Raw genomic sequence first — 6,000 nt, 5'->3', positions numbered from 1 at the left:
CTAATACAATATGCCAATCAGTACTGTTAAATCACCTTTTAAGAAGTGGAAAGTTCGGGGATCTCTTGACACCAAGCCAAGGTCAGGTAGACCAAGAAGCTTGCAGCCACAACTTCTAGAAGAATTGTTCAGGATACAAAGGGAAACCTATAGGTAACCACAAGAAAAATACAGGCTGTTCTGGAAAAAGACAGTGTGGTTGTTTTGAGGGAGCACAATATGATGACACTTGAACAAAAATAACCTGCATGGTCGAGGTGCCAGAAAGAAGCCTTTACTGCATCAATAACACAAAAAGGCCCGGTTAGGCATGTCAAAGTGTTGTCGGCCATATTGTAACCGGGCTTTTGTGTGGCATTGGTGCAGTAAAAGCTTATTTCTGGCACCTCGACCAAACAGCTCCTTTTGTTCAAGTATCACCGTATTGTACTCCTGAAAAACAACCACACCATCTTTTTCCAGAGCAGCCTGGTTTTCTTTTGAGGTTGTCTGTGGGTTTTTCTTTGAATCCCAGACAATTCTTCTGTCAGTTATGGCTGCAATCTTTCTTGGTCTACCTGACCATAGCTTGGTATCGAGATCCCTGAACTTTCCACTTCTTAATAGGTGATTTAACAGAACTGATTGGCATATTCAAGGCTTTGGACATCCTTATATGTCCTTTTCCATCTTTATAAAGTTCCATTACCTTGTTACGCAGGACTTTTGACAGCTCTTTTCTGATCCCCATGGCTTAGTATCTAGCCTAGTCAGTACTTCCACGTAAGAGCTAACAAACTCATTGACTATTTATACATTGACACTAATTGCAATTTAAAAAGCCACATATGTGGGACATTAACCTCTAACTGGCATTTTAACCCGTGTGTGTGTCACTGTGTGTGTGTCACTGTGTGTGTGTCACTGTGTGTGTGTGTGTGTGTGTGTGTGTGTCACTGTGTGTGTGTGTCACTGTGTGTGTACCAAGGCCAAACATTCCAGGGGATGGAAACGTTTGATGCTGGCCATTTGGGTGATTTCTGTTATTATGATTTAAAAAGGAGCCAAACAACTATTTGATAATAAATGGCTTCATATGATCATCATCCTTCAATAAAAGAGCATTTTTTGGCATGATCAGTCTTATTTTCAATATCAATGCCAAAATTTCACAATTTCTGCCAGGGGATGTAAACTTTTGAGCACAACTGTAAGTTCCCACTGACACCAATGATCTTTTTAGCTATCTGTAAAGAAGTAATTCTTCCCAATGTGTAAGGGCCATGTATAATTGGAAAAAAAAAAGAGTTAATTCCCCCATTCAATGTGGGTGGGGGAATCCTCCCACCGTCCTATTGTATTCTGATAGTGGGGAGCCTTCACTGGCAACAGAAAACAATGATCAGTGTTGCTGGCTATAGTGGCACTGATCATTCAGGAAAATCTCAACAGGTTGGTTGTACACAATTCGATCGATAGATCGACTTGAGTACAACCAGCTAGTGAATACATGGATTGAAATTCGGCTGGTCTCTGCTGAACCGGCTAAATTTCTTTCCATGTATGGCTGGCTTGAGAAGCATTCTTCTCACTGACCATCACACTAATGTATCATGAATTGTACATACATTCATTTTTACCAGGGGTTCCCTGATACTGGAAAGTTTTTTTTTCAATGGTTCCCCTGTGTTGGAAATGTTGAGAAAGGCTGCTATAGAGTGTCACTAGAGTGACAGCTCTGGGTCTGCTGGAGCTGCTGACATCACAAGATGGCGGTGCCCAGGAACAGTCTTGGGGCTTTTGAGAGACACAATGAAGACTTACACGGGTAAATAACAAGCCTAAAATACATTAAAAGTACATCATCGTACGGAAATCTTGTTCAAGTGCATGGACTGGTAACCAGGTCTCCAAGTATATAGCTTGCAAGCTTACCACTCCCATTCAAAGTGTGAGACACACCAGTCATTGGTGGTTTCATATCTAGAGATACAATTTTTTACCTTCACCCCAGAAAAAGATAAGTCATTGTTGAGACTGCCAGAAGAAGGATATTGCATTAAGCAATCTCATTAGTGAGATGACAGAGACGAGTCTCCAGAGCTATCAAATATACAAGGCCGGGTTATAGAGTCACCTCATATAATCTGTGATATCTGGAGAAATCTGATCTCTTTAGTTTGGTGACTAGCTGAAGCTCCAGACTTCCCTTGACAATCACGAGTTGTACATGAATACACACACTTCTGGGAAGGTAATTCTTTCCAGATATGTTACATACAGTCAGGTCAATAAATATTGGGACATCGACACAATTCTAACATTTTTGGCTCTATACACCACCACAATGGATTTGAAATGAAACAAACAAGATGTGCTTTAAATGCACACTGGCAGCTTTAATTTGAGGGTTTTTACATCCAAATCAGGTGAACGGTGTAGGAATTACAACAGTTTTCTACATTTTCTGCAAATTAAACACAATTTTTATAGGTTGGCAATTTTATGCTTAATTTTGAGTTTATTTGTACATATATAATACATTATTTCTTGGGATTATTGTTACTAATTATATATTGAAGTTAATGTAGTGGATACATAGTGTATTCTGCAGCGATATAAAATGTACTTCACGGTATTACTTTATATCAGGGGTCTCCAAACCACAGCCCGCGGGCCACATGCTGCTGGCTACAAGATGTTATCTGACCCACAGCTGATGTGCACAGTCTCTGCTCTGATGGGGTCCCTGATGTAAGGGGGGACTGCTCTGTGAGGGGCCATTCTGATGGACGCTCTGATGTAAGAGTGGCTATGATGGGGGCCCTAATGTAAGAGGGGACTTTGATGTAAGAGGGGACACTGATGGGGACTAAGAGGGAATCTGATGGGGGCTCTAATAGGGACTTTGATATAATGGGGCTCTGATGGGGACCCTGATGTAAGGGGGGACTCTGATGGGAAATTTGATGTAAGAGGGGGCTTTGATGGGACATTTGATGTAAGGGGGCTCTGATGGGAACCCTAAAGTGAGAGGGGACTCTGATGAAGACCCTGATGTAAGGGGGACTCTGATTGGAAATGTGATGTAAGAAGGGGCTCTGATGGGAACCCTGATGTAAGGGAAAACTCTGATGGGGACCCTGATGTAAGATGGGACTCTGATAGGGACCCTGAAGTGAGATGGGATTCTGATGAGGTCCCTGATGTACATTTGCAAGAAAAAGTATGTGAACCCCTTGGGATTACATGGAGTTTTGCATGAATTGGGCATAAAATGTGCTCTGAACGTCATCTAAGTCACAAAAATAGAAGAACACAGTCTGCTGAACATAATACTACACAAACATTAGATGTTGGCATGGTTTAATTGCACATAATATGTAAACATTCACAGTGCAGGGAGGAAAAAGTATGTGAGGCCCTAGCTTAATGACTTCTCCCAGAGCTAATTGGAGACAGGAGTGGGCCAACCTTGACTCCAATCAGTGTGATGATATTGGATGTGTTGCTGACAGCTGTCCTGCCCTTAAAAAACACACACCTGTTTTGGGTTTACTGGTTTCAAGAAGCAATGTCTGATGTGAACCATGCCTCGCAGAAAAGAGCTCTCAGAAGACCTACGATCAAGAATTGTTGACTTGCGTGAAGCCTGGAAAGGGTTACAAAAGTATCTCCTAAAGCCTTGATGTTCATGTGTCCACAGTAAGACAGACTCTACAAATGGAGAAAGTTTAGCACTGTTGCTACTCTCCCTAGGCGTGGTCGTCCTGTAAAAATGACTGCAAGAGCACAGCGCAGAATGCTGCATGAGGTAAAGAAGAATCCCAGAGTGTCAGCTAAAGACCATTGTCATTGATGAGAAAATGAATTCCAGAGTTTATCAAGACATTTTGCAGGAAAATGATTGGGACTCTGGTTTAAAAGAAACTCTTATGGGGACCCTGATACAAAGGGGACTTTGATGAGAATAGTGCAGAATGGGTGTATTTTTGTTTGACCTTTATTAATGGCTCAGGTTTAGTTGAAATGTCTTTGCTTTGCTTTAGTGAAGTTCTTTCTCTGTTGTGAATCATATTGTGCCAATTACAAAAAAAACTCAAAGGAAAATGGATCCATTCTCTTGTAACTCATATATTTTTTTAGCCCGCAGATATTGGCCCTCGTACTGAAAAGTTCAGAGATCCCTTTATATGATTTGGACATTGATAGCTTAGTAACGATTTCCTGACATTTCTATTGGTTAGCGGTGAGATGAACTATTATTCTCCTGTATGGTATATATACTACCGAGTTGTCTTCACACATTGAAGTCTATGATGCTCACAATCTATAAGGGGAAAGCACATTTTAAATTCATGAGATTTGTCATAAAATAATAAAAAATGAATGAATAAATAATGAAATATAACATCAATTTCCACATTTATAAAGATTCCTGCAGGTGTATTATTTGTATTTTGAATACCTGGGATCTACTTTCCTGACAATGAGATGTTGTGATGATTGTACACATTTAGTAGAGGTATACCTAGTGGGAGAGGAAAGAAGAAAAAAAAAGGGGGGGAGGGGAGTAAGGGGGAGTGGAAGGGGAGAGGATGGTTTGTCTTGTTCAGGTGGGGTGGGGACTGATCTAGCCTGAATTCCATACTAACTTATGGGCCTTCTATGTTCATCTAGAGATAATAACTCCTTTCTGGGGGGCTCAGCATAGAATTCTTATGTCCATCAGTCAATTTCCACCTTTATAATAATTCCTGCTGGTGAATTATTTGTATTTTGAATTCATGGGATCTCCTCTCCTGACAATGGGATGTTGTGATGGTTGCACACATTGAGATACATGGCAATCTGCATAACAGGCACTGTTTATGAACAAGGCTCCAGGCCTCCCTCACCATGGTTGGGGTTGTTGAGTTATAAATGAAGGTTGGAGGCACACAGGGAGTGGAGATCATTCATGGAGGGGGAGGAGTGTGTGTTTCCCCCCTGATGGGATACATCAGGAGAACATTGGGGTTTTTATGAATTACTTTAGACTTCTGACATGTACTATTTACTGTGATCAAGATTCAGGCTGAGAAGTGAGACTCCTCAAGGCACATTATGGAAAGTCACTTTCATAAAAGTAATGGAACTGATCACAGGAATGGTGTCAGAATTGTCAAATTAGCCATAAATATTCCATGTTCTTGTGTAAATGGTAAACTGAGAATACTTCCTACAATCAGATACAAATGTGTTGAGATGTAATGGATCTCCTTTAGATCTACTAACAACCATGTAGTGCAAGGGGCTTGCCTGATTGGATGCTTCTCGGCCTTTTGGCTAAGATCAAGTGTAGTATCTGTTCTTATCAGTGTCCAGTGGGGGTGCTCCCGGCCATTCTAGCTTTGCGGGGATGGCTGTTGTATAGTACCCTCACTGGTATGATGGGGGTCCGGAAGGCTGGACCGGAGGGACAGAAACCAGGGAGCGCCATGATTCGTTCTGGGGCCTTGGGAGTAATTCCTCTGGGAAAGCTGGAAAGACCCAGTACCTCCTGATTCGGACGGATCTACCTTGGTCTGGCCAGGGGCTGGGGACGCAAAAAGTCCGCAAACTCAGTGCCCCCTGGGGAAGACGCTCTCAGGAGTGTCACTAGTAACACTTGGGTGTGGGACCCCACGGTGTGAAGATGACACATGGCCACTGTTTTTCACTTCTTTTTGCACAGCGCCCTAAGGACCAGGCCTTTTGGCCAAGTCCAGGGCAATTTTTGCTATGGGCCTCAGGGCCTGGTCTGTGCACGATTTGGCACGGTACCACTTTTTTATTTTCTATTTATTTAATTTATTTCACCTCCCACGTTTGTCACTTTTTTCTTTCGCTTATGTGTGTGTTTTTCACGGATGGAGGGTGTGGGTCCTCGGGCCTATCCTGAAGTCTAGGGGGAGGATGTGTGGCCTTTTGGTTCCTTCCTCCCCTGATCCCTAGGGGGTTTTCTCTTCGGGAGAACCCCCTTGCCTAGTACTGGATGTC

At 42.4% G+C, this 6,000-nt stretch overlaps 1 pseudogene; it reads left to right on the top strand.

The window, feature by feature from the left end:
* Window positions 1-5,287: 5,287 nt before the first annotated feature.
* On the top strand, window positions 5,288-5,403 carry LOC149438126 (U2 spliceosomal RNA; annotated as a pseudogene).
* The last annotated feature ends 597 nt before the right edge of the window (window positions 5,404-6,000 follow it).

This window comes from Staurois parvus, unplaced genomic scaffold (assembly GCF_062004578.1).
Source record: "Staurois parvus isolate SC_StPar_1 unplaced genomic scaffold, SC_StPar_1.0 ptg001215l, whole genome shotgun sequence".
In the NCBI taxonomy this organism is placed as follows: domain Eukaryota; kingdom Metazoa; phylum Chordata; class Amphibia; order Anura; family Ranidae; genus Staurois; species Staurois parvus.
This window is presented reverse-complemented; position numbering and strand designations above follow the sequence as displayed.